The following is a 12,861-nucleotide window of genomic DNA, read 5'->3' on the forward strand; positions in this document are numbered from 1 at the left end:
AGATAAAAAGCTTTTGCACAGCAAAAGAAACAGTCAACAAAACCAAGAGACAACCAACAGAATGGGAGAAGATATTTGCAAATGACATATCAGATAAAGGGCTAGTATCCAAAATCTATAAAAAACTTATTAAACTCAACACCCGAAGAACAAATGATCCAATCAAGAAATGGACAGAAGACATGAACAGACATTTTTCCAAAGAAGCCATCCAAATGGCCAACAGACACTTGAAAAAGTGCTCAACATCGCTCGGCATCAGGGAAATCCAAATCAAAACCTCAATGAGATACCACCTCACACCAGTCAGAATGGCTAAAATTAACAAGTCAGGAAACGACAGGTGTTGGCAGGGATGCAGAGAAAGGGGAACCCTCCTACACTGTTGGAGGGAATGCAAGCTGGTGCAGCCACTCTGGAAAACTCTGGAGGTTCCTCAAAAAGTTGAAAATAGAGCTACCATACAACCCAGCAATTGCACTACTGGGTATTTACCCAAAAGATACAAATGTAGGGATCCGAAGGAGTCCATGCACCCCGATGTTTATAGCAACAATGTCCACAATAGCCAAACTGTGGAAAGAGCCAAGATGTCCATCGACAGATGAATGGATAAAGATGTGGTGTATATATACAATGGAATATTATGCAGCCATCAAAAGGAATGAGATCTTGCCATTTGCAACGACGTGGATGGAACTGGAGGGTGTTATGCTGAGCGAAATAAGTCAGTTAGAGAAAGACATGTATCATATGACCTCACTGATATGAGGAATTCTTAATCTCAGGAAACAAACTGAGGGTTGCTGGAATGGTGGGGTTGGGAGGGTTGGGGTGGCTGGGTGATAGACATTGGGGAGGGTATGTGCTATGGTGAGCACTGTGAATTGTGTAAGACTGTTGAATCACTGACCTGTACCTCTGAAACAAATAATACATTATATGTTTTAAAAAAAGAAGAAGAAGATAGCAGGAAAGGAAAAATGAAGGGGGGTGGAATCAGAGGGGGAGACAAACCATGAGAGACTATGGACTCTGAGAAACAAACTGAGGGTTCTAGAAGGGAGAGGGGTGGAGGGGATGGGTTAGCCTGGTGATGGGTATTAAAGAGGGCACGTTCTGCATGGAGCACTGGGTGTTATGCACAAACAATGAATCATGGAACACTACATCAAAAACTAATGATGTAATGTATGGTGATTAACATAACAATAAAAAATTAGAAAAAAAAAGAGGGCACGTACTGAATGGAGCACTGGGTGTTATACGCAAACAATGAATCATGGAACACTACATCAAAAACTAATGATGTAATGTATGGCGATTAACATAACATAATAATAATAATAATAAAAAAACAGAGAACACATTCCTCCCTGTCCATGAACATCTATAGAGGAGTCTCCTTTCTCTTCAGTATTATTGGGTGAGCCATTTGCCTTCTGTGAACCTTCTCTCCATTTCTTCACCTGTACAATGGGGTTCATTGCTGCGGCCAAGATTGAGTCTTGCAGACTCAACAAAAGAGGGAAAGCAGCCAGCACCCAGTAAATCAACACTGGTGGACCCAAAGCTTGCTCACTCCAGCCACCTCCGTAGAGGTCCTGAGATCATCAGGGAGGCCGTGGAAGCTGCATGCCAAGGGGGAGGGCAGAGCCCTGGCCAGCTCAGAGGGCTTCCTGGTTGCCTCCTGTGCTGAGCACTAGCGCCTGGAGGATGCTCCCAGCCCCAGAGAGACACGGGCTGCCCCCCCCCACTCTCCACCTATTACAAGATGGCTGTGGAACTCATCAGAATCAGAGCTTTCCCCTTTTGAATTGTATCACTAGAGCTCTGGGGCCTTCTGGAAGTGCAACCCTGGTACCTTGGGTAATTTAGACACTACTGTTATGCTCAATCTTTTCTTCTCTGCCAAGCGCCAACAGATTCCTGACGAGCTCAAGCGATGTTCGGTGACCCACCACTGTGCAGGCTCAGTATGGAGTGGGGAGAGGCTCCTCTGTAAACTGGGGGACAGCTGGCTGGCATCTTTTTCTGCAATTCCTGGGAGATCAGAAGCCAATCCCCTTAAATCCCACACCTTTGTTTCTGCTACGGAGTTTGGCAATCCCAGAACTCAATAGACTCAAATCAAGTGTCCAAAAATGAACAAATGTCCAACACGAGGAGAAGAGAAGTTGCTGGTTTTTCTTCCCCACCTCGAATGTTCCACCCAATCGAATGCCTTTGAGGGAAAAAGAAATAAATAATATATATTCTCTTCCCGACCCAAATCGTGGAGGTTCTCTGGAGAACAGGAGGTGGTTGGCAGGGTAGGCATTACTGCAAGTGGTTAAGAAATGACAGTGGGGTGTGTGCTGTGTCCACGTGCCTTCTCCCGCCAGACTCAGCCCGCAGCTGCCGTGGTTCCTTCCCACAGACAGCCCTGCAGGGGCTGCTGAAACCAGAATGCTGGGTTACGTTTCATGGTCTGTTGGTCTTCGATATGTAGATATATAGAGTCACTATTGTCCTTCACAGCTGAGACATGGCTGCTAACAATGTTCTTTCCCATACAGACAAATTAAAATATTGGGGATAATGATGCACCCCAGCAGCAGACCTGAGAGGCCCCTCCGGCTTGCAGACTCAGAACAAAGCAGGCCTGTAGAGGGGGTTCCTGGTGTGTGCCTCCCACTCTCAGCCCCCTTGAAGAGCAGTTTCCTTCCTAAAGCCTCTCCTGCTTCCTTAGGCCACAGGAGGGTTGGTAGTTGCTGGTAGTTGGTTTTCTGCCCACAGAAGGAGAAGTAAAATCAAATGGGAAGTTACAGGTGTATCGGGACCCCTTTATATTTGGGCTTGTCTCTTCTTCCAAATGCTTGTGTTCAACAGTGCCTACTGTTCATGCAGGGACAGTAGTGGAGAAGGGTGGGTTCTGACTTGAATGATTTTTCACCCCCTTCCTCCTGCCCTGCAAGGTGCTGTCCTCTTTGCCTGGCACCACCCCGCCCTTCCCCGCATTCCCACTATTTTTTTGCCTGGTTCTCTACTGCTTGCCTTTCAAGCCAAAGCTCGGGGGAGCCTTCTCCAATTCCCTCCCATCCCCTTAGTCCAGCCTGGGTCTCTTTTCTTTGCACTAAACTGTGGTCTGCAGGCCAAATCAGGCCTGCCATCTGTTTCTATAAATAAAGGTTTACTGGAGTGCTCGCTTCGGCAGCACATATACTAAAAAATTGGAACGATACAGAGAAGATTAGCATGGCCCCTGCGCAAGGATGACACGCAAATTCGTGAAGCATTCCATATTTTTAATAAAAAAAAAAAATAAATAAAAAAAATAAAGGTTTACTGGAATGCAGCCACACCCATTCATTTCTATATTGTCTAGCTGCTTTCATGCTATAACAGCAGAATCAAGTGGTTGCCACAGAGACCATATGTCCGGCAAAGCCTAAAGTCTGGCCCTCTGTAGGAAAAGTCTACCCACCCCTGGTCTAAAGCCCTGCACCATAACACATGCCACGTTATATCAAATCACTCCCTTTATATATTCATCTCTGCACCAGGCTATAAAATTCTGAAGTGGATGATCTCACCAGAGCAGGCTGGTTAGCTGTCAGACTCTGAAGTCACACTGGTTGAGTTGGTATACTGACTTCGTTACTTACTAGCTCTGTGAGCCTGAGCCAGTTGCTTAACCTCTTTGTTCCCGTCTCCCCACCAATAACATAAAGATAACAACAGTACCCACCTCCAAAGCTTGTTAAGAGTATTAAATGAGTTAAATGTAAATTTTGTGCCTAACACATGGAATGTACTATATAAGTACTGGCTATTATTACTGTCATCATCATTATTATTTTCAACCCCAGACACTAGAAATAGGTGTTTGGTGGATACGTTTGAAGTTGAATTGCTCTGTCTTGGTTTACATCTGCAGAAAGCTGGCAAATCAGAAAACCATCTAGGATTGGCACCTCTAGCTTTTAACCCCAAAACCGTATTATCATTGGCTACTGCTTAATTCATTAGTACTGTCCTTACTCCTTTTGCAAGGTGCACTGTCCTCCTCTCTCCATCACTCCCACCTGTTCTTTTTGCTCAGTCTCACTAACGTCCCTCTGCTCCTCCAGCAGGCCCACCTTGCACAGCCATACAGGCTGAGGCTTGGCTTTCTGGCTGCCTGGAGGGCCCATCCTTCATACCCATTTGATGGGCTCCTTCTTGTCCCTAGAGTTTCGGTTTTAATAGTTCATCCTGAGAGATGACCACCCAATTTAAAGGAGCCTCATCATCTTGCTTTACTCTCTTTCTAGCACAATTTTATTCTCTTAAGTATCCTCATGTATTTGTCCATTCTTCCTCTCTGTCCACTTGAAATGAAAGCTCTATGAGAATGGGGGGTCTTCTTTATCTTGGTCATAGGCTCAAGTCTAAAATGGTTCCCAATTCATAGTAAATGCTCAATAAAGAACTGCGCAAAAATGACTTCCCTGAGTCATGCCATATGCCAGTCTCTAAATTAGGTGCCTTATTCTCATCAGCTCATGTAATCCAAACAGCAACCCTGTGAGGGTTGGAAGAATCAAAACTCAGAGACGTTGATGTTCATTTCAGACCCTAAGTCATTCTTAGCAGTGGCTCTCAATTCTTCTCTGCTGCTTTACACTTACTTCTAATGGTGCATTTTTCTGTGCGGTGTGTCCTTTTTTGGTTTCATTCCATTTTTTTATTTTAGTGCACAGAATTGATGGAACCCAACACTTGGTGCATGATGTTTTCTCTCTTTTTTTTAAATTTTATTATGTTATGTTAGTCACCATACAATACATCATTAGTTTTTGGTGTGGTGATCCACGATCCATTGTTTTCGTATAACACCCAGTGCTCCATGCAGTATGTGCCTTCCTTAATACCCATCACTGGCCCAACCCATCCCCCCACCCCCCTCCCCTCTAAAACCCTGTTTGTTTCTCAGAGTCCATAGTCTCTCATGGTTCATCTCTCCCTCCGATTTCTACCCCTTCATTTTTCCCTTCCTTCTCCTAATGTCCTCCATGCTATTCCTTATGTTCCACAAATAAGTGAAACCATATGATAATTGACTTTCTCTGCTTGACTTATTTCACTTAGCATAATCTCCTCCAGTCCCATCCATGTTGATGTAAAAGTTGGGTGTTCGTCCTTTCTGATGGCTGAGTAATATTCTTCAGAGTGAATGTTTTCTTTTTGACTTTGGAAAGTTAGCCTTTTAAAATACAAATATCCATATACTATTGTCTCAATACATCCCCCATCCCCAAACTCGAGGGTGAGGTTGTGCATGACACTGAGGCACACAACATGTGTTGGTAGAGATGATGCATATGTTAGGATACCTCTGGTTCTTAAAGTGGTTATTTCACTGGAGAGCATCTAATCAATCTTCCTCACACCACAGATGGAAAAGCAGAGAGCAAGAGATGGGTGGTGACATGCCCAAAGCCACCTGGTAATTCTAGCCACTTACTGGCAGATAATACTGGAAGCCAGGTCTCTCACACCATACACGAGTCCTTCCATTCTCTGATTCCCTTCATTTTCCAAAGCAAGTGGGGGTGACCAGAGGACCAAAGACAAGCACTGAAGTACTTTAAGTATTTTTCCTTTATCCCTCCCTGAAAATGATCCATTTCCTTGAAATTCCAAAGCCAATGAAAAGCAGTAAACAGAGACAGGATAGACAGGATGCAGATGCTCTGCCTGCTTTTGGGGAGAGAGCAAGGAAGGAGGGCAACATGTGGTTACTGCCAGACATCCATGGTGCCACACTGTTGGATCACCGCCTTATCTTTGTGCCACCACCACCCCTCAAATTCAAGATGCCAAAATCGTGAACCGGTGCTCAATGCTCACTCCCCACCCTTGCCCCCCAGCACTTTGCCCTCCTTCCTTGCTCTCTCCCCAAAAGCAGGCACAGCATCTGCATCCTGTCTATCTGTCTCTGTTTACAGCCTTTCATTGGCTTTCCTCTCTGAGAATAAAGGTAAAATGTCTTGGTGTGGTGCTGAAAGCCAGGTGAGCTGGTCCTCCTCCATGTCGAAGCCACATTTCCCACCACTGACCCTGACTCAGCCCTCCATCCTTGCTGTCCCTCTGCTGTCATCTTGCCCTCCCAGCTTTCCCCTGACTCCCCATCACTTAGAAAATTTCTATTCAACTTTGTGCCCTCTGCTCAGGGTCACCTTCTCAGGGACATCTTCCTCGAATCCCCACCTGGATTGGTATATCTGCTCATTCCACATAGAGTGCTTACTATAACTATGTGTTTATGCTCATGATTATTTGCTTAATGTCTGTCTCCTCCACTAAGTTGTAAGCATTTTGAGGGCAGCAACCATGGATCTTTTGCTGATCAGTGTATTTCCAGAGCCTAACACTCTACCTGGCACACAGAAGAACTTTAATATTTCTGGAACGAAGGAAGGAAGGAAAGAAAAAAAGAGGGGAGGAGGGAAGGAGCAAGGAAGACACTCCCTTTGGGGCTTTCCAATCACTGTAACCTGTTGGTTTGACAGGAGCAAGAGATTCATAGGCCAATTAGAATAAGGTGAATGGACAGGTCCCAGGAGGAAGACAGTAATGCCTAGTGGTAACAGTAAGAGTTTAGAGTTGTATGCTCTCCGTGTTTTCATTAAGCCTTGGTTTCAACATCCATAAAAAGACCACCATCATCATCGTCATCATCATCATCATCCGACAAGGGATCATTTTTCTAAATATGCAGAGAGCAGTATGGAAACCTTTCCTCAAAGTATTGTTAAAACCCTACTCAGGTCTAAGGACAAACAGCAGCCAAGCCTTACAATGCATCGGGATGCTAATCCCATGCTTACTGAGGGTTCCATTCCCCTTGACTCCTTCTTTCCCCTCCTCGGCCCCTTGTCCCCTTCCCTTCCCCAGCCTCTCATGTACTTGCTTAGCAACCAAATCTGTCCAACAAATGGGTGTACCTTAATAATCATTCCACATGTCTCATCTTACTCAGTTCTTCCTCTCCTTCCCAACTGCCCACGCCATTGCCAATTAGGCACTTCCTTTCCTGAAGGCTCTCTACTCCCCAGGAGTGGGACAGAAATATCACTCCCGTTTCAAAATCTAGAGCACCATTTCGCCACCTCCACCAAAGACACATACCAAAATTCCTCTTCAATTTCCCTTCTCCCCTTCCCACGTCCTTGCCCCATTTTACCTCCACATCCTCCATTCCTTTCTGCTGCTTTGAACTTTGGAATTCCAAAGCAACATGGAAAAGGCAGACAAGCCATCTTATCCATGTTACTTCCCTTCACTGCACCCTGGTTTGCTCATCTGCAACACGAGCTGTCAGAAAAATAGTACAGACTCCTCGCATGGTAGTTACAAGGCTGAAATGAGATAAGATGTGTAAAGTGTCAAGTATGTTTGACACATAGTAAATTCTCAGTAAGAGTTGATTTCCATTGCTTTTACAGTTGGAAATTTTCTAAAGTACAAGTCAGTAATTGTGTCTGACAAATGAACAGAACATCTAAAATTGGGGCTCTTAGCAGAACCTGTGCAATCACCCATCTGTGGCTTCTGGCCAGCAACGGGATGCAGCATGCAGCCTGTGTCAGTACCGGGCCATCCTCCCTATCTTCTTTCCCCCACGCACTCTCAGAAAGATGCTTGGATGAGATTACAGTCTTCCGAAGGAAAGGAATCTTGCCAAGCTCAACTCTGCACCTGGCCCAGTGCCTGACAGGTACCATGCTCTAAATATATTTGCAACCCAAGGTTGACTGATACCTCCGCAGTTAGCCAGAAAGGATCATGACTCTTACTACAGACTTAGCAACTGGGCTGTATGATTGTCTCCTAGGACAGAGAGCAGTTCCTTGGAAAAGGTTTTTTGCTACTTCCTCGGTGAAGAGCAACAAGAAAGCCTGGCAGGATAGCATTTACAGTCTGTGGCAGAGAAGCCTACAAATACTAACCCACCACCAGCTCCCATTGTAGTGTCCCTATTAGAGAGTGTGCAGTCAATATGCCCCCCCCTTTTTTTTTCATTAAAATCATGCTTAAGACCACCTGTAGGTGAATTTGTAAATAGGCAAAACCTACTCCCTAGGGGCAAGATTCTAGCAGTGAGAATAGGCCATGCCAGTCATCAGAACACTGCCTTCTTCAACTTCTTACCTGTCAGCCTTTACTGTGTGTTAGTCAAGGATCATGCTTGCAGAAACATTAAACTCATGAATTTAATAAACCAAACCAAACCTTTTTGTTCTAACGTCATTCATTTCTTGTTCCCCTCTTTGGCCACTGTCTTGTCAATCTCTGCATGCAGTTTAGTTGTTGTCCTATAGCATGTGGAAACTGGACAACCAGACATTTCATTTAGGTTAGGAGTATTTCCTTTGGTGTGTAATTCTGTCGCCTGCCCTCCACCCTACCATGCACACCTACCACTCACCTTCTAAAGTCCATAAGGATTTGAAAGCAGTCATTTCTACAAAAATGTGTTATATACCAGAGCAACTTCACAGACACAGATTGGGGAAACCATGTTGGGCTCCTCAAAAGTCCCATTAACGGGCACCAAAAAGAAGTTCATTAAGACAATGTAATACCCTTAATGTAGCTAATGTGCTCCCTCCTGTTCTAACAAGCTCATGAATAATAGATGAAGGGAGCTTCATCTGTTTTAATTAATTTGGTCTTGAAATTAATTCAATCCAGGACAAAATTAGCAGGCTATTAAGTCTCATTGGCCCAATTGGACAAAAACATGCCAACATCATTGGCTAGAGAAGCAAACTGAAAATGGTCAAGGGGCCATGGTCCACTCTCCCAAACTAGAACACCAAAAAGAAGTATCACCAATTTCCATGAGACTACAACTTAGTCTCCTTTCTTGATCTCCTAATTGAATCAAAAACTTCATCACTAGGAATTTTAGCTTTTATATGTCAGGAAATTCTGAGGGGAGTTTTGAAATGCATAGCAATATTGCTTTTATTTTGATTGTATTTTGTTTATGAGACCTCTAAATAATTGATGAGAATTTGTTATGCATTAAAGCATAGGATATAATAGCAATTACCAACTGCAATCCTTGGGCACATGCAATAAACACATTTGGTTCTAAGAAATTATCAGTTTGCTATGTACATGAGTTTAGCAGATTCTTGGTTCCATTATCCACTTGGCAATTACATATAGTGTTATAATAATAGTTTATCTTAAAATAGTGCATTTCTTCCCTGGATCTTGGCATGCTTAATGAGCACTTTTTTCTTAACCCTCACAATGCCCTTTAGAATTGGGAAGATTTAAATACCGTTAGAATTACTTTGGAAACAAAGATACCAGGGTACAGAGATGGGAATAGACAATCGCAGCATTACAAGTAGCTTTAAAAGACATTGAATCCAACCACCTATATACCTGTCTTTTCTTGAACACCTCCAGTGATGGGGAACTCATTACTGCATGAAGCTGCCCATTCCATCTCTAGAGAATGAGATTGTTAGATTGATCTAAATTTATCTCCAGCAGATAAAGACTATTTTTACCCCCACACAAGTTTGATTCCTCTTACATATGGCATCTATTCTCCAGAATTAGTCACCAACACCTCCTCCCCAACTCCTCCAGTCAAACTTCATGACATGGCTCTGAGCCCTTCACCATCTTAGACATTCTTCTTGGAATCAGCACCAAGGGACAAAGCAATAGTAGTTGTAAGTATCAGCTCGGGAGCCAGGCAGACCCAGAGTTCAGTTCTCGAGGTGTCACTTCAAGGGTATCTGTGAATTGGCTACATGCATAACCCTTTGAACTTCAACATCCTCATCTATATTATATGTAGAAACTGCCTATTATGCAAGATTATCATGAATATTAAATAAAATAATGCACAAAGAATATTTATTGTAGAGTCCAGCTCATATGACAAAGTGTTCAATAAATGGGAACCAAATAACAATTATAGCTAATTCCTACAGAGCATATGCTAACCACTTCATACATTAACTCACTTGCACTTCACAGCAAGTCATGACATTGTTATCATAGATGAGGCCACCGATGATGTACAGAGAGGTTAAGTACTTTGCCCAAAGTCCCACAGCCAGCAGGAGACAGAGCCAGAACTTGAACCTAGACAGTCTAGCTCCAGAGTCTGTATTTGGTAGCCATGACTTTCTTAAATTGTGGTGCCCCCAAAACTGAATGCTTTTCAAGTGTTTCTGATTCAGCAGAATAGCAGATTAGGACCTTCATCTTCTCCCACTACAGCTCGAGATTATGTTATTGTTCCTTGTATGGGCTTTTATCCATTTAGACACCCTTTCCCCTATAGTGTTTTCACTGTGACTTGCGCAGCCTTGATTCCCCAGCTCTTTGTTTGATTAGCTGCTTTATGAATCTAAAGGTGAAGCTTTAGCTTTTAAAACACCTTCTCCCTATATTTGGTCCAAAATTCTAAGCTGCTGACATCTTCTGGGGTCCTGACCTTCTGATTCAACACATTCTCTCTGCTCCCAACTTTCAGTCCTTCACACATTTGATGAGAGTGCCTTCACAGACTTCACCCTGGGCACTGATAAAAATATCAGCTCAGACAGGGCACCGTGCCATTAGGGTCCCCTCTCCAAGATGGCATCGATCTATAAATCAGCACCCTCTGGGTAGGGATCAGTCCTGCATAAAAACAGAACATGATTCACCTTCTCTTTAGGACCATGGATTCTTTTTGTTGTTGTTTAATCTTTTCCTTTCATCTAAGGTAATCCTGGTTAGTAAAACATGTATAGTCAGAGTAGTAATCAAACTCTAAAATTAAGCAATATCCCTTTTTTGGGCTTTCATCTATAAAATGAGGAGGAAATTTAATTGGTAATCTCCAAGAGCACTTCCAGCTTAACACTCCAGGAAAATGTCAGGGTATGCCAAGCTTTCCATGGTCTGTACTTTGACTCCCTTGAAAGCCTGAAATCCCATCATTCTCCTTTCACATGTTAATGCTCCAGCCAACCACAGAACTCGTACAGTCCCAAAATCATATTTGCTACTATTTCTCAACACCCTGATTCTGCACCTGCTGCTTCCTCTGCCTGCCCACCCTTTACTTGTCCAGCTGGTGACATCCTGGTTATTCTTCAAAGTCAATTCAGGTCAACAAATGGTCCTGGAGCAAGTGAATATCCATATGCAAAAAAAAAAAAAAAAAAGAACTTCAATAATCCCTACCTCACGCCATATAAAAAATCAACTCCTAACAAATCACAATCCTCAATATGAAACATAAAAATATTAAAATTCTAGAAGAAAACATAGGGAAAAATCTGTGACCTTGGATTAGGCAAAGATTTCTTAGCTATGACACCAAAAGCATGATCCCTTTTAAAAGTGATGAATTGGACATGATCAAAATTAAGAATGTTGTTTTCAAAAGACACTCTTAAGAGCATGAAAAGACAAGCTGTGCACTGGGAGAATGTGTCTATAAATGACATTTTACATAAACCCTTAAATCCCACTACCAAGCCAGTTTCTCCCATATTCACTTCTTAAAAAATTATTGAGCACCTTCTATGTGTGGGGCACTCTTCTAGGCACTTGGGATTGAATACAACAGGTGAAGATCTCTGCCCATGTCGAGTTTATAGTCTAATAGAGGGAACTTATATTCTTAGGAAATGGCAAGCCTGACTCATGCTTGCCTCATCTCTTCCTCTCAGACCTCATCATTATGTCCTGTCAATTGAATCCTCAGAGCATAGCCAGAATCTGAGCCCTGCTCTCTGCCTGCACTGTAACAACCTGGTCCAAGTCACCACTTTTCCCTCCTGGATGCGCATAGCAACCTCCTAACTGCCCGCCTGTCTCTATCTTTTCCCCATCCAGAGTTTCTCACAAATAGCACCCAGTATGATCTTTAAAACATAAGTCAGAATATGTCACATATTCTCTAAACCCCCCAATGGCTCCTTCCCTCCCTCAAAGTGAAAGAATCTTATGATAATGCCTGAACAGACCCAAAACAATCTTTCCCTCCGCTACCTCCCAAATGTCTGCCACAATCACTGTCCTCTCACTCTATCTGATCCAGCTGTGCTGGCCTTCTTGCTATTCTCAAATAGACCAAGCAAGGAATCTGCCTCAGGACATTGGCACCTGCTTCTCCCTCTGCTTGACATACTTTCCTCCCAAATATCTATGTGGCTCATGCCCTCATTTCTTTCAGCTCTCTGTCCAAATGTTACCTTATCACTATGGCCTCCTTTAACCATTCTATATGAACTGAAAACTCATTTCCTCAACCTCTCCAGAGGATTTACCTGCTTCATTCCCTCCCCCATAGTATTTATCTCCACCTGCCAATTTTGATTAATTAATTGATTCTATTTACCCCAAGAAGTCATTAAGCTACTGAAGAGCAGAGCTCCACCTGTTTTTTTCACAGCTGTATTCCTAGTGTCTAGAGTAGTGCTGGCATATGGAGACATTTCACAAATATTTGCTGAATGAATGAATAATGAATGGATGATTTTGAACAATAGGCTATTTCTTTCTCTCTCTAGGAACTCACACACCAAAGTTGGGTTACCAGTACTCAAGAAACCCAGCATGTGCCACCTTCATAATAGCATCTGCCATTTATTGAAGCTTTCCCTTCCACTGTCCTTCCTTCATTGTTGCTTATATCAAGATACCGGATTAGTTCTGAGAGTCTAAGTTAGAGTCACAGGGATCTCAGAGATTGAGGCTGCCACTTGCCAGGTGTGTGACCTTGGATGAACCACCTGACCGTCTAAGCTTCATTTTCCTCTTCTATAAAATGTGCACACCCTGGAGCCAGCACTAAGCACAGTG

General features: G+C 43.3%; 1 long non-coding RNA gene and 1 pseudogene across 2 annotated transcripts in view; one reads left to right on the forward strand and one right to left on the reverse strand.

The window, feature by feature from the left end:
• The window catches only part of LOC118520372 (uncharacterized), a 213,558-nt gene that overhangs the window by 193,791 nt on the left and 6,906 nt on the right, over positions 1-12,861 (reverse strand). The gene's annotated exons all lie outside the window — the stretch shown is intronic.
• On the forward strand, positions 3,181-3,289 carry LOC144382435 (U6 spliceosomal RNA; annotated as a pseudogene).

Source organism: Halichoerus grypus, chromosome 6 (assembly GCF_964656455.1).
Source record: "Halichoerus grypus chromosome 6, mHalGry1.hap1.1, whole genome shotgun sequence".
In the NCBI taxonomy this organism is placed as follows: Eukaryota; Metazoa; Chordata; class Mammalia; order Carnivora; family Phocidae; genus Halichoerus; species Halichoerus grypus.